The sequence below is a fragment of the Diabrotica virgifera genome, chromosome 1 (assembly GCF_917563875.1).
Source record: "Diabrotica virgifera virgifera chromosome 1, PGI_DIABVI_V3a".
Classification (NCBI taxonomy): Eukaryota; Metazoa; Arthropoda; class Insecta; order Coleoptera; family Chrysomelidae; genus Diabrotica; species Diabrotica virgifera.
In genome coordinates, this window is record NC_065443.1 from 139537903 (window position 1) to 139565345 (window position 27443).

Consider the following 27443-nt stretch of genomic DNA (forward strand, 5'->3'; position numbering starts at 1 on the left):
AAAGATACAAAAGTTATGCGATAAAATAATAACTGTTGCCCTACCCAAAACGGACGCCTATGACCGGTACTAGAAATTCGCAATGCATGGAATCGATTTATCTCTGGAAAATAAATATGTGTACCAATTTTCGTTTTTCTCAATAGAAGAGTTCTGGAGTTATTTAAGAAAAACTAATTACAAGACGCCATTTTCAAAGAGCTCTAGCTCCCTTAGGACTAGCTCCATTTTCGGACTAAGTGAATTGGGTTAAATTATCTTAAAATTATCTGAGGAATCTCCTGTCTTTGTCGGTAGTATTTCTGGACACCCTGTATATAACTGTGGCAGAGATTATCAAAGGCAGTGGTCGTAAGTTAATCGTGATAATCGTTTATCAGTGGGCGACTATTATGATTGTTGTAGACGAGAAGTGTACAAATATTAAAAAAATGAATGCATACAATAAACCAATTGTACAAGGAGCATCCAGGAATTTGGGCATTATTCCTTTAATTAGTGCTTAAGCTACAGCTCTTTACTTGTTGTACTGATTAGTTTGTGTCATAAAAACTTTTATTAAATGAAACATTACCAATAACCAGTAGTATGTATCTTATTGAATTTGTTATTTACTCCAGTTCAATTTAAATATGGCAGTACTATCGAAAAATTGGTTTTTAAGAATTTTTGACATGGAAAATATAACTAAATAATTTGGCGAAGGCCACATTTTGTAAGATGTTACAAAGAACAGCTTAAGTGTGTAGTAAATATTATCGAATTTGAAAGTTTTCACCTTTAAGTTCGAAATGTTTGTAGTTTAGTAGTAGCATTAGTATTTATCAAGTAGATTACAGATTCATCGATGTATTATCATTTTCTCTCTTGATCTGAAATCAAATATGGTTAGACGAATAAAACCATAGATTTCGCAGTCAATATTCCAACCACACATACCCACACATGTTTTTCTCTTATTGTTGTTGTTTATTTTTTTTTAATTTTTTGTTTTTTTATTGTTGTTGTTTAATGTTACATGCTATGAATCATATTTGATCTTTGTTAACGTCTTTTTGCTCCTCATAATTATTAATATATTCCGAACGGCAGTTCTGATTCTAGAAGGTTCTACAGATCGTTGTCATGTCTAACATGCCCACATTATAACATATTGGTTCGGGCTCTCTGCAATTATAACTGCACATATCACAAGTTATTTATTAAGAGGAAACAGTAGCGATCAACAGTTAGCAAAAACGCGTTCCTAGATTGCGGCTTTAATTATGAATATTTTTTCGAGATATTTGGCACACGTATTCGTAATTTAATAAAGAATGGCGGTACAGAGCCCAATTTGAAGAATATATTAATATGTGGAAATTACTCTGTAATTAAATACAATATTAAAAAAACGAGCCTGTACCGCCATTAAGAAGAACAAAAAAATACACTTTCTTCAAATAAACTCTTTTATCCGATGCCTAGATTTTATGTCATTTTGGAACTACTAAATTTTTTTATTTCATTAGTAGTTCCAAAATGACACAAAATCTAGGCATCGGATAAAAAAGTTTATTTGAAGAAAGTGTATTTTTTTGTTCTTCTTAATGGCGGTACAGGCTCGTTTTTTTAATATTGTATTTAATTACAGAGTAATTTCCACATATTAATATATTTTTCAAATTGGGCTCTGTACCACCATTCTTGTATTATATTACGAATACGTGTGCCAAATATCTCGAAAAAATATTCAAAATTACAGCCGCAATCTTGGACCGCGTTTTCGCTACCTGTTGATCGCTACGGTTTCCTCTTAATGTAAGATTCACTTTTATGCCTTCCTGTAAGTCTTCAAGTGCGTTTTGGTCATCAAACCTAGTTTCTGCTTCATTCCTTTCATCATCTGAATTTACTTTATTTACATCTATACCTTGTTTATATGCATGATATTTTCAGCAAATTTCAATCACAAATTTTTAGGTACTGTCATTTTCTTCTTTGTTTTTAGCAATCCGTGCAACTAGATTTACTATCATATTAAAATTTCTAGTGCCTACGATGGTCTCTTAATCAAAAACAAATATTTTAACTTCTAAAATATCACACGTCTAAACTCAAAATGTACATCGCATACTCTCAGGATACAAGATATGGATTGTTTGTATGGTATATGTATGGCTTGTTGTGTGGTATAGATTTTTCAACATCAACGGAAGTAGTGGTACATATCAACATCCTACTTACTTTACTTTATCGTGTCCGGACACGTACATCATTCATAGAATTTCGGCCCAGCATCGGGCTACGTCGGTTTCATCTTTGTTGGCGAGCCACAAATCTTCGAGGACAGTCACAGTTCACATCATCTTGGTGTATTTTCCCCCCTTTTACCACGTCTGATTTTATTGGATCGACCTCCGTTCTTATCCTATTCATAGTTTTCCACATTTTAAAGTCTAGAGATTGGCCGGTCCATTCAACCTGGGTAAGAGGAAAATGCTCATTTTCCAAGGAAGCTTTTCCTGGATTTTAGTCGCTTTCTTGGTGTTCGAGCTTTGCATAGGGCATGCCGCTCGTCCGCGATCTATGTGATTTTCTCTATGTGCTCTGCAACGCCTCTGCGTATGTATTGCAGAGTATTGAGCTACTGCGTATTGTTTGGTGTGGACAGATCTGTCCCAAACGGGGCACGCATATTCAGCAGTTGAAAAACAGTGCCTGTGCCGTTGTTCTTAACACGCCAGGACATGCACCCCATTTACTTTCCGTTAGCTTTCTGAGGATGCTGTTCCTAGTTTTTCCTTTGCCTCTCGTTTTTATGCAATGTTGTCTGTATAGACGGAGAGGCAGCGCTGAAAAATCTCTTTGAATTTACTAAAGCTAAATTTTTCACAATTGATTACTGTGATTGTGTAGAGAAACATACTGCGGTCGGTCAAGCGAAACGTAGAACAGGAGTTGCTGAGAGGGTATCAAAGTTGCTTTCCTACGAAGGTAATTAAATCCATTTACTAAGGCTGAAAATCAGTACACACATTCTAAATTGAATATAAATAAAAATTATTATAGTCGGTCAGCTGTATGACGGGACAGAGCCGGTCGGTCGGCCCCAATGAATGTACAGGGTTATTCACTATATATTGACCCCCTTGTAAACTGCTTTATTTACAGAATTAGAAAAAAATGTAAAATACAAAAGTTATTCGATTTTTTAATTATGATTTTTTGACATATATATCGTACTAGTGACGTCATCCATCTGGGCGTGATGACGTAATCGACTATTTTTTTTAATGAGAATAGGGGTCGTGTGCTAGCTCATTTGAAAGGTTATTCAATTCTCTATACAGTACTATAAACATTAAGATCATTATTTATACAGGGTGTCCAAAATTTTTTTTTGAATTATTAAACAATTAATTTATTTAAATTTTTTTTTGGATACCCTGTATAACTAATCATGTTAATGTTTATATTAATGAATAGGGAATTGAATAACCTTTCAAATGAGCTAGCACTCGACCTCTATTCCAATTAAAAAAAAATAGTCGATTACGTCATCACGCCCAAATGGATGACGTCACTAGTACGATATATGTCAAAAAATCATAATTTAAAAATCGAATAACTTTTATATTTTACATTTTTTTCTAATTTTGTAAATAAAACAGTTTACAAGGGGGTCAAAATATAGTGAATAACCCTGTACATTCACTGGGGCCGACCGACCGGCTCTGTCCCATCATACAGCTGACCGACTATAATAACTTTTATTTATATTTAATTTAGAATGTGTGTACTGATTTTTAGCCTTAGTAAATGGATTTAATTACCTTCGTAGGAAAGCAACTTTGATACCCTCTCAGTAACCCCTGTTCTACGTTTCGCTTGACAGACCGCAGTATGTTTCTCTACATAATCATAGTAATCAACCGAAAAATCTAGCTTTAGTAAATTCAAAGAGATTTCTCAGCGCTGCCTCTTGGACTTGTAAGTGAGGGACCGGTTCAGAATTACTCCAAGATATATAGCTTGGTCTGTGTGTTCTAATGTGTAATGTATTACCATTCCACGCAATTTAGAGTTTTTGCTTGGCTTCCTTTGCGTGAAGGTAGAAGACGCAGACTTGGGTTTTAGAAGGATTGAGTCTCGGGGAATTCTGCAGGTAGTACGTTGTCATTGTTTCTACTTGAGCACATATTACGAGATTGTCAGCATAGAGGAAGTGCTTGATTTCAGTCGGCGTGCGTTGGTCGTTTGTATATACATTGGAAAGAATTGGTGTTAAAACACTTCCCTATGGGAGGCCATTCTCTCCACCTACTTACTTTACCCTCCAGCATGATGAAAAAACGTCTGTTTCCAGTAAGAAATACGACCTTACCTAGATGGTGGTCATTGAGAGTGACGTACAATTTGTGGAGCAATGTTTTGTGCGTCACTGTGTCATATCGTCGGTCTAATAAACAAATTGCCTGTCACAAATTGAAAATTTTACAGGAGAGACAAAAAACTTTGGAACTTGCCTATGTCCAAAAGGCAATAAAAGTAATAAAAGAGAAAATTGCCTAACCACATGCAATACATAATTAACCAAAATTAATTAAACAAAATATTTACACAGACTTTCTACCTATTATACTATATCCGTATTAATAATATTAATGTATGTATGTATCGGTTTTAGAACGTCTTTCGACGTTTTCCGATGCCTAACTTCCACGTCCTTCTATCATCCCAATAATATTAATCAAACTATATTTATTTACTTACATTTTCTAACGTTTTCAATCAAAACAACTTCAGAAACACTGTTACGTACAAGCGAACACCTGCTCAAACAATGGACATAGGTAATATTCGTATGAATGTGAAAGAACGTGTTGGACTTCAGCAAAATTCATTTAGCGAAATTGGCGCGAAATAAAATAATAATGGCGCTTGTGGGATTTGTCAGGCGGTAGATTTTACCCTCTACTACTAGATGACACCAAAAAACCATTTTAGCAAAAAATGGACTTGGGCAATTTGCTTATTAGACCGACGATATGCAGCTGTCAAATTTACGAAAGCAGCCCAGCCCAGTCCGTGTTATAAGTTTTTCTTCGAAGCTCTCTTCATTGTGTTCTGTTAGTGCGAGGACTTGGCCGGTGCAGGATTTGCTGGCGAGGATGAGCCTCTCGTATAGTTTGAAAAAGTGACACAACAGCGAAGTAGGTATGTGGCTACTGGGATTTTCTGAGCCCTTTCCTGGATTTAACAAGGCTAATACTTCAGATTTTCTCCATGATTTTGGAATTGTTGCAACCTTGCAAGGTGGTTTATGTTATTTTCGATACATTTTTCCAGGGTTTCAATCCACTTTTCCTTTCTGGCTTGACTCGGCTGTTGGAGTAGGACTGCTCCGCAGTCAACCGTTTCTTGGCTAAAAGGATCAGCGGAATAGAGGGTTTCGTATGTTCTCATTAGTTCTTTGAACTCGCTGGACATCCCGGGAACATATTGTTGTCTACATCCCCTGAGGATAACTTTCCTAGACACATTTTTTATTACCTCTACAAAGGACCCCGCAAAATCCTTAAGGGAAATGGCTCTCTGTCAAATGATCTGAAACTTTGGGTTCTGGTAGTCCTTGATGTGTAGAACAAAAGACTCACTGGGCGCGTAGCTCCAAAAAATCATGTTTTAAGATATAAGCCTCTGAAGTTATAGGTACAGTGAGGACGTTTGAGTTGGAATAAATTCATTTTCTCGAGAATGAGCGAGTCTGGAAATAAATTACGAATCAGGTCGATTTTTATTTTTAAATTGATGATCTATGATTTTTTTTTTAATAAGAATAGGGGCCGTGTGATAGGTCATTTGAAAGGTTATTCAATTCTCTATTCACTAATATAAACATTAACATAATTATTTATACAGGGTGTCCAATTTTTTTTTTAATTAAATTAATTGAGACAAAAAGAAGAATGTATATAATTTATTTAATTCGAAATACATTTTACTGCAGTCAGAAAACAGAAAAAATGTTATTTTGAAAAATAAACATTGCTTTTCGTTTAAATTAAATGTTCAAACTGCTAAGAGGCAGGTGGGTGACAGCTTTAATATCGAATTTAAGCGAAAAACAATATTTATTTATCAAATAAACATTTTTTCCTGTTTTAGGACAACAGTAAAATGTATTTCGAATTAAATAAATTATATACATTCTTCTTTTTGTCTCAATTTAATTAAAAAAAAATTGGGCACCCTGTATAAATAATTACGTTAATGTTTATATCGTTGAATAGAGAATTGAATAACCTTTCAAATGAGCTATCACACGACCCCTATTCTTATTTAAAAAAATCATCGATTACGTCATCACGCCCAGATGTATGACGTCACTAGTATGATATATATGCCAAAAAATTATAATTTAAACTTAAAAATTAACCTGATTCGTAATTTATCTCCAGAGTCGCCCAATCTCGAGAAAATGAATTTATTCCAACTCAAACGTCCTCACTGTACCTATAACTTCAGAGGATTACATCTTAAAACCATGATTTTTTGGAGCTACGCTCCCATTGAGTCTTTTGTTCTACACATCAAGGACTACCAGAACCCAAAGTTTCAGAGCATTTGACAGAGAACCATTTCCCATAAGGTTTCTGTGGGGTTTTTTTTTGGTAGTTCTCTACTTTGGGGTTAAGACGTATCAGCAGAAAATCTAGCCTGTCTACATACTTTTGCCAGTTTGCCTTTTTGAAGTTAAATCTCCCTTCTGAATGGAATAGCTTGTGGTCTGACAATTGGAAAGATGTTTATACCAATTGCTCTATGCTGAGTTTTTGTTATGGGGTCATGCACTACTTTGGTACATCGGTCTTCGAGGTTATTACTTGAAAAACAGATATTTGGGTTATATCCCCTTTTCCGAACTTTGTTCTGAAAATATGGTGGAATTTTAGGATCATCGATTAACGCGAGGTCACTCTTTTCAGCCCATGCTTCAACTGGACTGCTTAATCCAGTAGTAAGAGGTCTATTTTGAAACATGGCCGTTGACCCAGCAAATGGTTTTGAGCATAAGAAGTAATCATTCAATAGAAATGCGAAATTATGCGAATTAAATGAACAAAACTTCCGTTTTCCTGTAAAAATGGATTTTACTTTAACGACGAGAACAAGAATTATTACTCTTTAAGGACATACTACACACTTCGTTAATATCGTACCTGCCTGTATTTTTTAACTTTTCCAACACCTCGTATGTGCTTTTCTGCTTCCTAAATTTTGCTATTGTCTTTATTTCCCATATTGCTAAGTATTTGCGAAATGACCTGGCAGGTACGATATTAACGAAGTGTGTAGTATGTCCTTAAAGAGTAATAATTCTTGTTCTCGTCGTTAGAGTAAAATCAATTTTTACAAAAAAACGGAAGTTTTGTCCATTTAATTCGCATAATTTCTCATTGCTATTGAATTACTTCTTATGCTTAAAGCTTATCTTCATTTTCTAATATATTACTCGAAAATGTGAATGGAATTTTTTGCGAAACATCTTACTATTTAAAATAAGCCAAACCGTCCAATTATATTTCCCATTATTAAAAAACAATTTTTCATAGATAACATATTTTATATTTTTAACCATTTGTGATTTATTACATAAGTGTAATTTTAAGAAAATAGTTTAGTGTTTTATAATTTCGTAATCTATTTTATAACTTGATATATGTAGGATAAAAAAAGAAGTACATTGCTGCTATCAATTTCGTCAATTTTTCGGGCAAAATAATGATATCTCGTTTTCTGTTTAGTTTCTAGTAATAGAAGAAAAATCTTGTCATTGCTTCATTTTTTTGAAGGGTTTTCTCTTACTAGCCCGTAATTACTGTCTATGCACTACCGCCATTTGAGATGTTATTACGAAATTGCTGGAAATTCGAAAATAAAATTGTTGAGATACCTAGTTTTGCACCAAACTGACGTTTTAGTTTATTATAGTTTTATTCTTATTACTTGTTTGAAAAGGAAACCAACGCAAATTCCTAGTAATGCAATTAGAGTACTGAATCTACTGCTGGATAAATTTCACTTAGTCTTTCAATATTCTTTTGATCAGTTTTTTATTCCAATAAATGCTCTTGTACTCTTATTTTCTGTTTGCTCTCTATTTTCTGTTTTCTAATTCTAAACTTATTGATTTTTGATCGCTCCTCACTGTTGTTTGTTCATTACATATTAAAAAATACATTTACTTTAGTTCATCTTATATTTAAGGGTAACAAGAGTAACAATATCTATCATTACTATACCTTTTGGTTTCCTTAAGTGAATTTACACCATTTTGTTAAACCAAAAATTATGTAAATATTAATTACAAAGATACAAAGTAAACAAATATAAGAAGAGATATAATTTAAATAGTATGTAAATTATATCCCATCAGATATTTCATCCACATTTATCAACGAGCGAAGTGGCTACATAGAAACAAACTTTTTTCTCAAATCGATGGTAAAAGTGGTTTATTTCCTACATTAATGTTACTCGTTTTGTATTATAAATAAAAAGATGTTATTTTGTATTATATTTATTTTTTATCTTTAACTGGGTGTAGAACCAGAAGATGAAGATAAAATGAAATGAAAATTATCAACTTTTGTCAAAGAAATGACGTGGTAATATAAACATTGAAGCTTGACTATTAAGATTTACCCAAATTTTATTTCGGAAAAATAGTGAATGGTAAGAAAATAACCAAACCAAAAAAGAATCACTTGCGAAAGTGTTTAAAATGTCCCAGTGGCATTAAAAAACATTCTTCAGACATGATGATGAAAACAAAATGCATGGTCTTAACAGCAAATCTACTAAGATGTAAATTAGAGCTTAGTCCAGTCGGGTTAGACGAATAACAGGCCTAACCTTGCATTAGGAGCTGCCCCAAATTTTATTTTTTTAATCTTTAGAAAGGGTCAATAGTAGTGTAAATTTAAAATTTCGACTGAATTCCGCCATTGCGTTAGCCGCCATCTTGATTTTAAATGAGAAAAACCAAAATTGTTGAAAATGTAATTTTCTATCATTTCTATTTTTACAATTTTTTCGTGCCATCGATATTTTCCGAGTTACAACGGAAAATAGTGACAGCCATATATAAATAGAGCATAATTATTGAATTATCTCGTTTATTGTTAGTTTTACTACAAAAATGTTCCTATACAAAAATAGAGAGAATTTAATTCTACACAATTTTAGTTTCTTTCATTTTTTTGCTAAAGTTAATATTTAAGGTAGTATGTATGCGATAATGGCGTGAGCGTAAGACCTGATTGATTTTGTAGCAATTGTTTTTGTTCAATATCTACGCCATTTTCAACTTAAATTGTTCCAAATATGATTTCCTACAATTTCTTTTCAACAATTTTTTTCATGCGGTTGATATTTTCCGGGTTAAGTGGGAAAATAGTAAAAAGTGGTGGGAGGAGCATAATTACTGAATTGAATCTTTTTTCCGAGCTGCCCCAAATTTTATAATTCTATCCTTTAGGGGAGATCAATAGTAGTGTAAATTTAAAATCTCGAGTGAATTACGCACTTGCATTAGCCGCCATATTGATTTTAAAGGAGAACCGTTGTTGCTTAATATCTCCGCCATTTTTAACACTTCGACAAAAACGGTAGGAACTAAAATTGTTGGAAACGCAATTTCCTACAATTTCTTTTCCACAATTTTTTTATGCGATCAATATTCTCCGAGTTAAGGAGGAAAATAGTGGAAGCGGAGGGGAAGCATAATGATTGAATTGGCTCATTTATTATTAACTTTACGACATAATTGTACATAAACAAAAATAAAGAGAATTATATTTTATACAATTTTTGAAAATTCCGATGAAACACCAACCAAACTAAGTACATAAAAGGCATAAATAATAACTCATATGCATTAAGTTCACTTAATTTTATTAACTAGCGGGTTTTATTGGTTGAATTTGTCTGTCGATAATTAAGTTTTATGTCAGCTAACACATTTTAATATTTCAACATTTTTTTGTTAATTTTGGACCCCGTTGGGGGGGATTTTCTCTTCCCCCCCCCTCTTAGACCCGCCACTGGTTCTCTCGAAAAATTGTAGTAAATCGAAATTGCAATAATTTCAGTCCTTACACTTTTTGTCGAAAAGTTGAAAATGGGGAAGATATTGAACAAAAACAATAATTGCTTTAAAATCAATCGGGTCTTACGCTCGCGCCTTTACCGCATACGTACTACCTTAAATATTGATTTTATCAAAAAAATGAAAGAGATCAAAATTGTACAACATTTAATTCTCTTCATTTTTGTATAGGTTAAAATTTTTTGTAAAAATAATAATAAACGAGATAATTCAATAAATCAATAATTATGCTTTAACTGTCAGTTTTTTCCCCATAACTCGGAAAATATGGACCGCACGAAAAAAATTATAATAAACGAAATTATAGAAAATCGCATTTTCAACAATTTCAGATTGTATATTTTTTGTCGAAAAGTTGAAAATGGCGGAGATATTGAGCAAAAACGGTTCTCGTTTAAAATCAAGATGGCGGCTAACGCAACGGTCAAATTCAGTCGAGATTTTAAATTTATACTACTATTTACCCCCCCTAAAGATTAGAAAAATAAAATTTGGGGCAGCTCCTAATGCAAGGTCAAATGGTATCCCGACTGGGCTAGCTGGACGGTCAGGTAATAGAACAATTTATGGAGTGTAAATATGTAGGCATTACACTATCTAACTACGGAAAGCTCGAAACAGGAGTGGAAGATCAACTGAATAGACCAAAAGTCATCAAACCAATAATGACATACGCGGCAGAAACACGACTTGACAGAGGAAAAAAAAAAGAATGTTAGACCAAGCAGATATGAAAATACTTCGACAAATCGGTGGTAAGACACTATGGAACTGCTGGAACTACAGATATACGACGGAGATGCAAGGTGGAGAACATTAATAACTGAGTAAGAAACAGTAAGCGCTGTTTCACATAAGAATTTTGATCGTGCCATGGTTAAAATCTATATAGTGGCTCGAGCAATCATATGGAATCTTTCTCCCTTCTCCGAACGTTTCAAGCGGTGAAGGGAGAAAGATTCCATATGATTGCTCGAGCCACTATTTAGATTCTAACCATCGCATTGCACGATCAAAATTCTTATAATGTGAACAAGCGCTAAGAGTAGAAACCGATTGACAACAAACGAGTAGTAAATACGCGAGAGATGGTTCCCCAATAGGAATACGCGAGCAATGGCAAGACTAGTGATTTAAAATTTCCAGGAAGATTCGAACGCCGGAAACTTTCCGGGAATATTGGAAACTTATGGAAATATTGCATTTTTATTAAAATTATTATAATAAATTATACAAATCAGTATTTAGATGGGAAATATGCCCTTCGACGTTGCTACGAAAAAATACATTCAGTGACATTAATGACAATTAATGCTTTAAACATTATAAAAGTGATGACTTTCAACCGTCAAATTAATATTTATAACAACTGTGTGTTTAATTGTACTAATTTGTACTTACATAAATAAATTACAATAAAATTTTGGTGTTGAACAGTTTTATTCATGAAATAATCGCAACAAATTGCACTCGATCTCTAAAATTAATATAGAATTTTAGAGCTCTTGTGCAATTACTACTGATAATTTCATGAAACCATGAACACAATAAGATATATTTGAAATAAATTAGTAAATAATATCTAAATATTAGTTTATTGCATGTATTATAATTACTTTAAGGCCATATTAACATATCTAAATTAACACGCGTGCGGAAAAGTAAAACGCGTGCGGAAAAGTAAAAATATTACGAATTCTAATGTGAGTATAATATATAAAGTTTTAGAAGGATTTCTTAGTATAGAAATATCATTAATAGTTGAAATTTTAAATTTAAATACTAAAATACATGCTTTTAATAAAATTTTCACCTATTTTGGTTTATATTGATACCTATAGTTATTTTCCTAACAAGTGCAGAAAGTCATACTTTTCCGCACGCGACTGCAGTTTGCCGAACGAGGCGAAGCGGGAGTTCCACGCGTGCGGAAAAGTAAAACTTTCTAAACTAAAATGCGTGCGCGAAAGTAGACAAAAAATATTTTTCTACGAGCGTGCAAAAATGTCTACTTTCGCGCACGCATTTTAGTTTAGAAAGTTTTACTTTTCCGCACGCGTGTGGAACTCCCGCTTCGCCTCGTTCGGCAAACTGCAGTCGCGTGCGGAAAAGTATGACTTTCTGCACTTGTTAGGAAAATAACTATAGGTATCAATATAAACCAAAATAGGTGAAAATTTTATTAAAAGCATGTATTTTAGTATTTAAATTTAAAATTTCAACTATTAATGATATTTCTAGACTAAGAAATCCTTCTAAAACTTTATATATTATACTCACATTAGAATTCGTAATATTTTTACGTAAAATATACTTACCTATAAAAGAAGTAAGTAAAACTAATCTGTTTTTTCAAATAGTTCAACAACTGTTCTATAGGGCCTTTCATCGATTGTCATTTGTTTCGAGCTTGTGTCATGTGTCACATAATATTGATATATCTACGCCATGCGTCTTTGGTTTGTATCATTGGTATATACCAATAACGTATGACGTAGATTTATTAATATTATGTGACACATGATAGAAGCTCGAAACAAATGACTGTGAATGAAAAGCCCTATTACACAAAAATATAGAAAATTCTTAAAATAATACACTACTGCTTTGAACAGATATCGATATAGATAACATAAATGAGAATCGTGCTATTGGGACCGTGCAAGTTCGGAAAAGGAACACGGTTTCATAGCTCGGCAACATTTTTCGCACTTTTAATTATGTTGGCCAATCATATTGGTCCTGGTTACTGGACAGCTGTCAAGATCATAGCCCAAAAACATTATTAGCAAGTCACTTGGCTAGCCTGGAACTAAAGTGGTCTATGTCGCAAATGTATGAAAATTAAGATTTTGTTATATTTGACTTTAAAAGCTAGTAATCTATCAGTACTAAAGTGGTCTATGTCTAAATCTCAGTCAGAGTCCGTAAAATAATAATGTACCACTTTTACTTTTGGGGAAATTAAAATTTGTTAAAATTCGTAAGGGGTCTATGTAACACTATGCATCATAGACCTATTGATTTCTACCAAAGTAAAAATTCTAAATTCTAAAGTGGTCTATGAAGCACATTAATCAACGAAACTGAAGTAAGAAAGGGAAGAAAGAAAATGAAACAAGAGGCTTTATAGGGGAAATACGTCAGAAAGAGATGTAGAGCTTCAGGAGAGGAATACACTAGTGTAAAAGGGAAAGTTATGGCCGCTAAAACGTTTTTTTACATTGAATGTAATTGTCGTCTAAAATGCAGTAATAGAGTGCTAGAGAATGTCCAGAGAGAAGTACATGACAGATTTTACAAACTACAGGATTGGAACGCTCAAACTAGCTTGTTGTGTGGTACAGTTAGAAATAAAGCACCTAAACGTCCCCGAAAAAAAAAAAAAAATACACCCAGAATCTGTGAGTCGTAAACAATATTCACGGATATTTCAACTAAATGTTCAGAACGTGTGTAAATTTTTTTTTAAAGTATTACAAATAAGTAATCATCGATTAGATTATGCACTAAGAGTAAAAAAAGCCGAAAATAGTGATATCCCCTCCCCGATCAAAGCGGAAGAAAAGTTCCTGGAAATAAAATAAACGAGGAGAAATTGAAGTGGATTCGTGATCATATTAATAGTTTTCCTAAATTTAAGAGCCACTATATGGAGGAAGGACCTCAAAGCGTCAATATTTAGCACCCTCTTTAAATATTTCCAAAATGTACGAACTGTTTAAATGTAAATTAATTACTGAAGGAAAACCAGTTCTTAAAAAAAGTATCTATGAAAAAATCTTTAGAACCGAATTTAATATTCATTTCTATATACCTAAAAAAGATACTTGCAAATTTTGCGATGCATTTCAAATAAGTTTAAATGCCGAAAGTAATAAAGAAAAATCAGAAGAAGTAAAAATAAAAAGGGACCAGCATATTGCTCTGTCTCAAAAGGCTAGGAAACTTCTGAAAGATTACAAAAACGAGTGCGTGAAGCCGGACAGTACAGGTGTGTTAATTACATTTGATTTGGAAAGAACACTTCCCTTATCTCACATAAATACCGGTGAGGTGTATTACTTAAGGCAGATGCACATGTTAAACTTAGAAATTCATACTTATGAAAGTGGTGAAGAAAACGTTTTTCTGGACATGTCGTATGAGACCAAAGGGGCTAGAGGTTCTCAAGAAGTGATAAGTTGTTTATATCACTATTTTAAAAACGACATTCCTCCTCATGCTACAAAACTTGTTCTCTTTAGTGACTGTTGTGGGGGACAAAATCGGAACTGGAATTTATTACATTTTCTTATGTACATGATTAACGTTTTACCGAACATTCAAGATATCTATGTTAATTATCTGGTTAACGGTCACAGATATTTACCCAACGATGGCGATTTTTCATTTATTACTAGGGCACAGAATTTAACCCAGTGTACACTCCTGAAGCATGGATGGAATTAATTTCAAATTGTCGAAAGCGCTACTAATTTCGTGTAAAAAACATGGTGGATAAGTTTGTGTCATTCGATAAGTTGAAGAATTTTAAGTCACCTCATGCCCTGCGGGGTTCTGGCGTAATGATTTCTCAAATACGCAGAATCAAGTTCTCCAAAGATACATCGGTAATGTTTTTCAATGATGATTACTCGGATCCTTATAATGCTATAGATCTAAATAAAATGAATTCTTTTCAAGAATTTGCACAAGTATTAAAGAACTTTTCCCCGGAGGTTGCCGCAGATATTAGACCCTTATCTTTTAATAAAATGAAAGATATAAAAAAATGCTACAATTTGTACCTCCTGTGCATCATCCATTTTATCTTTCTTTACCCCATTACAATCGCAGATGTGATAGGGAGGATAATGAAGACATACTACCACCATTTCGAGGTGAAGATTTGGATGAATTAGTTTACTTAATTATTTTTAATAATTCTAAAATGGTCTATGTTACATTTTAAATAAAAAAAATTAACAAAATGAAGTTCAGTTATCAGTAAGAATTTTTTTATGTTTGTAAGATTTTTGGTAACTAGACCCGTAAGGATCTGTTTTTTAGGTGGACGTGAGAGGTGGCATTCAGATTTTTGCGGATAAAGTTAGGTGATAACTTCGTTAATAATAATTGATTTATGCTCCTCAAATATGCCCGGAACATTAATAAAAAAAATTCAAATATTTAAAAATTTCGAATAACATCGATTTTTTTCCACTTTTTTTGTTTATAACTTTAAAACGATTCATTTTGGAACAAAGTCGTATAGGAATAAAACAAAGATAATTAAATTTTCTATCAGATGCGATTGGTTAAAAATGTCTTAATTTATCACCCTTGCTGCAAAATAGCAATAAATATAAAATAAGGGGGCAAAACAAGCCTGTCATTATTCAATGATTTTCCATCACTTAGGTTACACTTGGAATCTTCCTAATTCGCTTAGAAAATTTTTGTAATGTGCTAAAACCGTACACCAAATTTCATTAAAATTGACTTACTAGATTTTGAATAATAATTTTGCAATCAAACTTTTTTAAAAAATTAAAATTTTTTAAAATCTTGCACAACAAAAACTAAAACATACAAAGATTTGTCAATTTTTTACATATAAAGAAGAACTCCACCTGTCTAATGCACTTTACAGAATTGAAATCGGATTATTTAAGCAGCCTCAGCAATGTTTTAAAGTTATAAACAATTTTTTGGCTTATAAACAAATTAGTGCTGTGGCCAGGAGCGGGTGCTACGCGCTCTTTTATTTAGATGGACTTACCCAAGATTTTTATGTATTTTTTGACCCGTAGAACACGATTTTTTTGGGTAAGAGTTGATCCGGATGTCGATCAGATTGTTATAAACAAAGAACTTGAGGAATTACATAACATCGATTTTTCGCAAAATAAAACATTTTTTTTTGTATTTCTTGGGTAATTCTAAGCAAAAAAAGTTCTTACAAGTTTTTTTCGTAGGATGCATAGTTTTCGAGATAAACGCAGTGGAACTTTCAAAAAATCGAAAAATTTAAAAATTTTTGAACGCGAATAACTTTTGATTAAAAAATAAAATAGCAATTCTGCTGACAGCATTTGAAAGTTTAAGTCAAATTATACCGGTTTTAGTAATTTGTATTGCTAAAAATGATTTTTTTTATTATTAAACGAAGCTATTTGTTTATAAGCCAAAAAATTGTTTATAAGTTTAAAACATTGCTGAGGCCCCTTAAATAATCCGATTTTAATTCTGTAAAGTGTATTAGATAGGTAGAGCACCTCTTTATATGTAAAAAAATTAGCCAACTTCTAAATGGTCTACTTTTTGTTCAGAAAGATTTTAAAAAATTTGAACTTTTTTAAAAACATTTAGATTGCAAATTTATTATGCAAAATCTATTAGGTCGATTTTAATGAAATTTGGTACATGGTTTAAGTATGTTACAAAGAATTTCCTAAGTGAATTACTAAGGTTCTAAGTGCCACCAAAGTGGTTAAAAACATTGAATAACAACAGGCGTATTTTGCCCCCTTATTTTGTATTTATTGCTATATTGCAGAAAAGGTAATAAGACATTTTTGACCAGTTGTATATCATACAAAAGTTAATTATCTTTATTTTATTTCTCTACGACTTTGTTCCAAAACGAATCGTTTTAAAGTTATAAGCAAAGAAAGCAGAAAAAAATCGACGTTTTTCGAAATTTTTAAATATTTTAATTTTTTTATTAATGTTCCGGGCATATAGGGTTTTTCATTCACAGTCATTTGTTTCGAGCTTCTGTCATGTGTCACATAATATTAATATATCTACGTCATACGTTATTGGTATTGCCAATGATACAAACCAAAGACGTATGACGTAGATATATTAATATTGGTTTACGGACGTTTCGCCCCCGCCGTTTCGCCCCCGACCGTTTCGCCCCCGACCGTTTCGCCCCTGCCGTTTCGTCCCCAGCCGTTTCGCCCCCGTACCGTTTCGCCCCCGACCGTTTCGCCCCCGCCGTTTCTCCCCCGCCGTTTCGCCCCCGCCGTTTCGCCCCCGAACCGTTTCGCCCCCGGGATTTTACCTAACATTTTTAACTAGTTGCATTGAATTACAAATACAATCAGGGCCGTCTCAACCCGGGGGTGCAATGGGTGCGAGGAACCCGGACGCAAAAGTCCAAGGGACGCAAGCCGAACTTTTGCTAGGCTCAAACTTACGCTTTTTGTCCTTTTAAAATTTTCAAAATTCTTTAAAAAAAACTACAAATAACAAAAATATACAAGTGCGTTTTCGGTATTTTTTACAAAGGCTATTAATGCTTACTATTCGCGGTGTGCAAGTACTTGGAAACATAGAGGTATATATTGACATAGAGAGAGTGTCATTCGGAGCGAAGTGACGACACCATCTTTTTTCTTTGGATTAGTGCTACTTCACTCTTACACATAGTAAAGCTGCGACAGTATGATAAACGTCATTTTTAAGTTAGGAGAAGTACGAAGTTAGCTGATGTCTTTCCTGTTATTTTTATTTAGTCACTGTTTACATTGGACATTGACATTTATTTGTAGATGTTGTTAGACGAATATTCTGTTTGGTTTTGTTTTTTATTGTTAATTGTGCAGCGAAATTGTGATTGTAAATTAAATATAAAGTTGTTTATAGCCTACAGAACTGAATTATCCCATAGTAATTATCAGTTTGTGTCAATTTGTTTGTGTGCAAAAAAGAAAAAACACCTTTCCTTGTGTTTGACCGACTTGTAGCAAGGGCTTTCTTGAGAAGCCTGTAAATTGCGGGAATAGGACAGACAGGGATAAAATCCTCACTTTTTACTGCTCCCAAGGCTATACATTTCCCCCATGCAATACATTTAAATGAATTTTATCCAAACAAAGGCAGGAACATTGGATAAAAGCAATAAAGAGAACAGACCACAAATTAAAATATGAGAGTATGTAGTAAACATTTTATAAGTGGTAAGTTTAAAGTAATTCAACTAAGTAATAAGTTTTTAAAATGTCTACAATAAAAATATATATGTACTTACCAATTCGGTTCTAGTTTAGAACAAGGGTTATGTAAAGAAAATCATGCTTGACCATGTAAGATATAGTGTATTACAATATGGTTAAATGCAAAGCTTAATAATGCCTTAATGCATATAGCCTGCCTAAACTGTTCTTAAATCTTCTTCTTCTAATGACACTACAACCATTTGTAAATCTTTGCCTGCTTAACAGCATTCTTCTATTCTGCCCTGTTGCTACTTTCCTGCACCACTGCCTGATATTTATGGTTTTAAGATCCTTCTCTACATCGTCTATCCATCTGTTACAGGGCCTTCCTCTTGTTATATTTCCTTGGGGCTTCCATCTCTGACATCACAGCTCGATTATCTGACATTTTTGCTAAGCGACCAAGAAAGTTTAGTCTTTGACACTTTACAAATCTAACAATATCTGCGCTCTGCATTAGTTCATTCAGCTTGTGGTTCATTTTAATTATCCATGAACCATCTTTACAATGTGTTGGTCCAAATATGTTCCTTAGTATTTTACGCTCAAATATTCTCAGTTGATTTTCATTAGTGGTTGAGATGGTCCACATTTCACATCCATATGTGACCACTGGTGTAATTACTGTTTTGTAGATTCTAAGCTTATACTCACGATTCAGTAACAGTAACTTACTTTTCATTACGTCTTTGTATGCATAAAAACACTTCTTATTACCGATAAGAACCCGTTGTTATATTCCATTTAGGTATTTTTTTTTTACTTTCATTAATATATAGACCAAACATAGCAACTTCCTGTTTCAGCTCTATAGCTTTTTCGCTTAATACATTTTTGTTGTGGCTTATTATGGCAATTGTCCTTAAATAATGTTAAAATACTCTTGTGATATTTTGTCATATTTGTATGATTTTTTTATGGTATACAATTTAGAGTTTTTATTTATGTATTTGTTGTTTTTAGGAATAAACACCAGCTATTTTAAATGTAGGAAAAGGAGAAACTGCTGGAATCTAATTTTACACAAATGTTTTTGACTATTGAAGATTTGGATAAACAACAGAAGTTACTTTGGGCTATAGCTATGTGCAGATTTATTTCCTTGTGGATTACTATGTTTATTCTTTTTAACTATACTTCCTATATTGTTTGTGAGATTAATATTATTATTTAATTGATTATATTAATATTTTGTAATAATAATCAATGCTTTGGTTTAACAAATAGACAACTTAGAATAGAAAAATGCTTTATTGTCATGGAAAATTGTACAATTTATACACAAAACTTACAGAGTCATAAAAAACAATAATAAACTAAAACAATAACAAAAAAAATGTTAGGATATAAAGAGACTAACGCTCATAATTGTATTGAAGGTTTTTATATCCTCTTTAAATCCTAACATTTACACAATGTGCTCATACCAGCAACAAGTTTTTATACTTGTGTAATATGAGTCCTATTTGAGAGTACCAGTAGTAATGCAATAGGTCTATAATTGCAGGCATTAGATTTTTCACCACCCTTATGAAGAGGAATAATGATGGCTGTCTTTAGGCAGCTCTAGAAATTTACCTTTCTTAAGGGGCTATCCTAGTGTAAAAGTATGAAATTCATATACTTTTTTGGGAATTTCTAAAATAAAAAGTACTGTACCAATTATTTTGAAAATTTTTTGCTCAATTAGAAATCCAATGAAATCAATTAATTTGTGGTCATCTGATTGAATACAACCAATAAAACCAACATTATACTGAAAACAGATCCCATGGGCTGTTTTCACTCAATCATGTAGCTATGGATACCTACATTTCGTTTCATTTCAATTTTGACATTTCAAATATTCAATATTTCAAAATGTCACGATTTGGTTGTAATACTGATGAGAATATTAATGAAATTATTATTAATTTTATATCAGCAAAAAATTTTCTATCCGAATAACCCTCGAACATTGATAAATGCTCAAAAATTTTTTAACAACTTTCTCAAGCTTGTTGCTTACAGGCAACAGACCTCCGCCTACGGCATCGGTCTGTTTCCAAGGAACAAGCTTTCGAAATCTGTTATAAAAATTTTTCGAACAATTATCAATGTCCTCTGGTTATTACTACTGAACATTTGTTATAAAAAGTACATGTGAAACAATTTTCATAAAAAAATATTGAAAATTAAACGATTTATTCGCCATCTACTAGCACCGTGAAAATAAAAACATAGCTCCACTGCTGCAGTGATTGGGACTAAAAGAGATCCTGAAACATAAAATATCAAAAGTTATTATTGAAATATAGGTTATTTTCTATACCATCAAATAGGGATTTTTTTAATCGGATAAAAAATGTCAATTTGGCGGTTTTTGAAACTGAAAATGTTCTAGCTAATTTAAAAAAATTTCAACACTTCGTCATTTTTCCAAAAATCCTAATTGATGGTATAGGAAATAACTAATATTTCAATAATCAATATGTATTTGCAATTTTATAATTCAGGATCTCTATTAGTCCCAATCGCTGCAGCAGTGGAGCCATGTTTTTTATTTTCACTGTGCCAGTAGATAGGGCATAAATCGTTAAATTTTCATTATTTTTTTTTATGAAAATTGTTTTACTTGTACTTCTTTTTATAATAAATAGTCATGCAAATTTTCAAAACAATTGGTACAGTACTTTTTATTTTAGATATTCCCAAAAAAAGTATGTGAATTTCGTTCTTTTACACTAGGATAGCCCCTTAAAAGAGTCATTAGTGGGATGCGGACTCCCAACACATTTTCTGGGAGATTTGAGACAATTTTTATGGATAGTCCATCAGTACTACAGGAAGATTTGCTTTTGATACTATTGATTGTTTGGATCAGTTCAGATTAATCAACTAGTCTTATAAATAATGAATTTGAGACCTTTCTTGAATTAGGGAGATAGGAAATCGGATCTTAACAAAATTGATCTCTTGTGACAAAATAGTTGATGTTATAATTTTACTCACATTAATAAAGTATTCATGGTCTGGAAGGGAAAATGTTTGAGCTTTGTGAGTTTGATTTCGAAGAAGATTGTTTATTATGGACCAAATTTCTTTTGCAACACTTTTAAAGCTTCTCAGATGATTTTGATAGTTTAATTTTTTAGCTGATTTTTTAAGTTTTAAATAGGTTGCCCTGTACTTAGTGATATATTCAGTAACAGAGACGTTGGTAGTAAATTTCTTGATGTACAGGGTTATTCAATATATTTTGCCCCCCTCATATATATTTTTGACATACAGTAGAACCCTGCAAATCCAAACTAACGGAAAGTGAATTTTTTTTTAAAAATTCAAGACAAAAACTTAAATACATGTTTATTATACAAAGTATAACCAGAAAATTGAACAATATTGGATTCGTAGGACTTTGACATTTAAAATTTCTTAAAAATAAATACGTAGGTACTTTATATGTAGTGCTTATAAAGGTTAAACATAAATTTACTTCGGTTTTCTCATAGCCAGGTTACACGTTTTGCAGGAGAGCTTTGAATTACTGGTTAGGCTGACTTTCGAATAATCCGAACTTTTCAGAATCCGAACAGGCTGTCCCCCCAATTAGTTCGGATTTTCGGGGTTCTACTGTATACAACATACTAGTGACGTCATCCATCTGGGCGTGATGACGTAATCAAATATTTTTTTAAATGAGAATAGCCAATTCATGAATCTGACAAACCATGTACAGCTTTTGAGGAAAGTAGATGCCTTTACCAATTTTGTCGTATTCCTCTTGGGGTGACCAATGGAGTATCATATTTTTAGAGAGCCATTGATTCTATCAATAAAAAAGAAAATCTACAAGGGGTTTACGCTTATTTAGATGACGTAACAGTTAGTGGTGAGGATCAAGATAGCTATGATTTGAAGTTTTTAAATGCCGTTAAAAAATATGGGTTAACTTTAAATCAAAATAAATGTCACTACAATCAAAAGCTATAAATATTTTGGGATATACAATATTGTACTTCTATGGACAGTAATTAATGAAAAATAAATTCTCATTGTTGAAACAGATACATGAATGAATTTGCTATTGCTATCATGCTGAGTCAATCTGGAAGACCCGTTACTTTTTTCTCACGTATCCTCACAGATTCTGAACAAAAAAAAATTGATGAATTTTCAAGATTTCCATGCTAAGATACGTCCAGTCAGACAGGGGGACTAGCTTGACTTACCAAGAATTTATTAATTACCTACACTCTAAAGGAATATCTTCAAGTAGAACAACACCATATTGAAGGAAATGGTTAAGTTAAAAGATACAATGGAGTTATATGGAAAGCAGTGAATCTAGCATTGAAAACCAGAAATTTAGACATCACTAAATGGAAAAATGTTCTATATACCAGATGCTCTGCACTCTATATGAAGTTTACTGTCTACAGCAACCAATTGTACACATCATGAACATGTGTTTACTTATCAATGAAGATCAACTAGCAGAAATTATATTTCTTCATGAAAGATTCAGACAAAGTATTACTAAGAAAATTTGTATGAATGAGTAAGTTTGATCCTTTAGTTGAAAAGGATTATCTTTTAGAAGCCAATGTAGATTATGCCTTAATGCAGTATCCAAACAGAAAGAAAAGTACAGTTGCAACGAAGTACTCAGCTCCTAAAAGTGACCTAAAATTATTGAATCACAATAGTGATTAAGATGAAAATGAAAGTCCAAATGATACACTAAAGCAGGGGTTCCCAACCTTTTATGTCTGGCGACTCACCTTCTGATATTTTTTCATATTCGCGCCCCATCCCTCACCTATGACGATATAAATGTACGTTATTCAGCTTCTGTAAGAGCCCCGCCGCGACCCACCTGAAATCCGCCCGCGACCCACTAGTGGGTCGCGACCCACCGGTTGGGAAACGCTGCACTAAAGAATTCCACTACCAAATCAATATCAGATGAGACAGAAAATTTACCTGTTTAAGAACCGAATCAAGTCCCTGATGATAATCATGAACCAATATTAGAAAATTCAGATTTTCAATCTAGCCATAAATAAGCTAGAACTAAAAATAAACTAAGATATTTCCAACATTTTGTTCAAAAATAGGGCCGGATTAAATTATTTGGGTTATGTTGTCTTGTCACTTGTCATAATAATTAAAGAAAAAAGAAGAATAAAGTAATTCTCCTTATTTCACTTGCCGTCCCGTACCCCCACTTAGTTTCATGTTATGTTTCTCGATACATTGTGCTAGAAAGAGATACCGCAAACCAGTCGAAGAGATCTTGTCGTCAGTGGTGGCGGAGTGAGGGCTCACTCTATGTTAATATATACCTCTATGCTTGGAAAGGGAAACGAGAAACGACGGTGCGCGAGTCGCGGAGAAATATTGCAACTATCTTAAATAATTCATATTGGGTGCATTCAGCAGACTCAATCGATGACTAATCGCTTAGTGATTTTCTGCTGAATGCCACATAAATTGTCGATTAGTTATTATTCGATGACTTATCGGTCGCCATTTTAAACATCGGTTTTGAAATATGATTTCTTATCAAATCAAAATAAGATTGACGTATGACGTGTGTCTAATACGTATATTTTAAGTTATGTATCTTAAAAAAACATGAATTGAAGGCAAGGAAGGCTGAAAGGCATATAAATCACGCTGATAAATATCTGAGCTGCTTTGTTGGATTATTCGTATGTGTATGTACCTATTAGGTTTACCTATGTCGCAAGAAATTCAAGAATTTGAAACTATGTATGAATTAAATGGGGTTATTTATAAATTACCATTTCATAATAATTTTTATTTCTGTTCTTGGGATGTCTTTCACGTATTTGCAAATCATTTTGAAAAATGTGACAGTTGTCATAACCTATTTCGTATGTACAGCCGGTTCCTAAAAAAACTGATACGACTCTTAGTAAGATTTGATCATGTTGAGCAGTGTATTTGATTGATCTGACATTATTTGATTTATTATGACAGACAAATAATAAAATAAACAAACAACAAACAACTGATTACATATTATGTTAATTCATAAATTGTACTAATTATTAAGGTCTAAATGTTTATATTATTTTGAATTCCTATATTTTATAAAGAACATATAAATGATAGTTTTTACATCAAATAGATCACATAATTATTGTAAACGTGGATTATACAACAAAACAAATTAATATTCAATTCAGCCCTGTAACTTATTAAAATAAATATTATAGAAGTTTTCAGGGACTTTCAGCCCTCGATAATAATGTAGTCTTTCATTTTGAGTTTAAATTTTTCAAAAATATTTATTAGTTTTCTCAGGATTCGAAAAAAAAAATGAATACAATTAAAATACATTGAGAATTTTGACATGCGTCACAATTTTGCATTAACTCAATGTAAAATTCTAAACTGTTGAATTCCAGCTTCCCTAATTATTTGACAGCAAATGACATTAGAAACTATTTGTAGAGGATTGAAATCTGTATTGAAAACAACTGTTAAAATTGGTCTACGTAATTAAACATATTCCAAAATTTTGTAAAAATGTAATACACTTCAGTTTTCAGCCCAAACTTAGGCCACACACAATGCAATATGTTCACATTTTTGAACTGTCAATATTTTTATTTTATCATCTATTGTTTAAAAACAATACAGTTGATAAGATACCCTCAGTTGCGAAGAAATTATTAATAATAAAGGTTAATAATAAAGTCTAATAACCGTGGAACAGAATAATATATCTGACAAATTTTAAGATTTGGCAGTGACATTGACAGTATGTAAATATTAAGTATTTATCCTTCAAAATACACTGCCCAATTTTCTACAAAATACGCTTCAAGAGTCGTATCAGTTTTTTTTGGAACCAGGTGTACATGAAAGTATACCATTCAGCAGAATCGTTAGCGATTACACATCGCTAAGTAATCGATTAGTCATCGCAGTTTTCTGCTGAATGCAGCCAATGTCAATTGAAATTGTAAAATTTACGTATATTTCATACCTTCTGTCATTGACTCAGAAAAATTATATATTGCTCCACAATATTGATATGATATGCAATTATTATATAAAGGTAAATTTATTAATTGTATATTGCTTGCAGTACTGCATTTTAATAACTGATTTTATTTATTACATACAATTGTCATAGAGTTATATATTAGCATAGAGAGAGTGTCATTCAGAGCGAAGTGACGACACCATCTTTTTTATTTGGATTAGTGCTGTCTCACTCTTACGCATAGTAAAGCTGCCACAGTTGTCCTTCTCTTCCGTGCCTATCTTCACACTAAATGTCATCATAGATTTTCAATACAATGTGTTAGAAAGAGATGCAGCAAACCAGTCCATGAGATCTTGTCGTCAGGAAGCGCGGAAGATAGGCTCCCTCTATGTTAATATATACCTCTATGACAATTGTTTACGTTTGCTAAACATAACCTGCATCTTATTTTTTCTTCTTATTATTTTTTTGGACTATGGTCTTGACAATTATCCAGCAACCAGGACTAATATAATTGGCCAATATAATTAAAAGTGCGAATAAAAGTACAGAGCGTAGAAATAGAGGTCGCTTTGCCGAACTTGCACGGTCCCAATACCTACGATATGCAAATGAAATAAGAAAATCATTTGGATTATTCCAAAAATAATTTCAAAAAGGTGACTCGTAATTTTGACCAATATTGAATGTCGAATTTCACACAACAGGAACAACTTACTATAGGGCTTTTCATCGATTGTCATTTGTTTCGAGCTTCTGTCAAATGTCGTATAATCCGTGTATAACATGAATATACACGGATTATACGACATATGACAGAAGCTCGAAACAAATGACTGTGAATGAAAAGCCCTATTGTTGTTACGTTCGTTTATCTCAATTCGTCAACCTCAAGAACCTCAGCATGATCGTTCTTCTCCATTCATCTGGTATTCTGTTCGTGGTGATTATTTTATGAATAAGAAGTTGCAGTTGTTGTACACCACCATATTTTAAGAGTTAATTTGGTATTTGATTATATTTGGCGTTTCTGGTAAAGATTTTTCGTTTTCTTTTATAAACATTTCTGTCAGGAAGGCCACCCATGTATCCTCTTTTATGTGTTCTATTTCAACTAGTTCTTTCATTTCGCTTCTTTGTTGTCTTATAAAGAGCCTTACTTGTTTCTGTTGTCCAGAGAAATCCATCCTCTAGTCTTTTTGTGAATCTTTCCCAGTAATCTGTTATTGTTTTTCTTACCAATTGATGAGTTTCAGTTCTTACCCTATAGTCTTCATATGATTCATTCGTTTTTTTCTGACCTATATTTTAGTAACGTTTTCCTTTTTTTTTGGTGACATTTCTTTTAACCTCAAGTGTAAACCATGGTGTTTTCGTAGACCACTTTTGGTTCTTGTTTATTTTTTCGTTCCAGGGGCATCTCCGGTAGCGTCCAGAATATTTACAGAATTGACAGGACGGAATTTTGACAGAATTATTAAAAATAATTAGTAATAAAATATGTCGCCAAGATTGGCCCTGTACCCTTTTTCCTTGCCAAGATGTAGCTTTTACCGTAAAGCTAGCAGCACCTACTGTTTCTTGGAAACGGCTACAGCAATAATTTTTTTTCTTTCGGTAATAAATTAGCAATAAATTATAGTCTTAGTCGGAATTCGGTCTTTGAAATGGTGCTGCTAACTTTACCGACATGTAAAATGAAGTACAAATAAATATCGTATATAAATCGAACCGTTAGTTTTATTTAACTATAAGTTAAAGGTAGTTACAGTAAAACAAACAAAAAAAAAAATGATCAATAGGTATATGTATTACTAACATTGTATTTATAACTCAATGCAACTAGTTAAAAATGTAAGGTAAAATCCCGGGGGCGAAACGGTTCGGGGGCGAAACGGCTGGGGACGAAACGGCGGGGGCGAAACGGTCGGGGGCGAAACGGTCGGGGGCGAAACGGCTGGGGACGAAACGGCGGGGGCGAAACGGTCGGGGGCGAAACGGTTCGGGGGCGAAAGGGCTGGGACGAAACGGCGGGGGCGAAACGTCCGTATCCATTATGTGACACATGACAGAAGCTCGAAACAAATGACAATCGATGAAAAGCCCTATTTGAGAAGGAGCATAAGTCAATTATTATTACTAAAGGTGTCACCTAACTTTATCTGCAAAAATCCGAATGCCACCTCTCACATCCAAAAATAGACGTTTTTTCACAGATCCTTACTGGTCTAAACCGTAATTAAACTTTTGTACAAAAATTTTGGTTTTAGTTCCTGTACCAACCGCCTTA

At 32.9% G+C, this 27443-nt stretch overlaps 2 long non-coding RNA genes across 2 annotated transcripts; one reads left to right on the plus strand and one right to left on the minus strand.

Annotated features, from left to right (window-relative positions):
* The first annotated feature begins 17164 nt into the window (after positions 1-17164).
* On the plus strand, positions 17165-19393 carry LOC126880974 (uncharacterized). Its single transcript, XR_007696696.1, has 2 exons — positions 17165-18108; positions 19111-19393. It is a non-coding gene; the product is annotated as an uncharacterized LOC126880974 (long non-coding RNA).
* Positions 19380-23536, minus strand: LOC126880980 (uncharacterized). Its single transcript, XR_007696697.1, has 2 exons — positions 23113-23536; positions 19380-20405 (listed from the first exon to the last, which is right to left on the minus strand). It is a non-coding gene; the product is annotated as an uncharacterized LOC126880980 (long non-coding RNA).
* Between the last annotated feature and the right edge of the window lie 3907 nt (positions 23537-27443).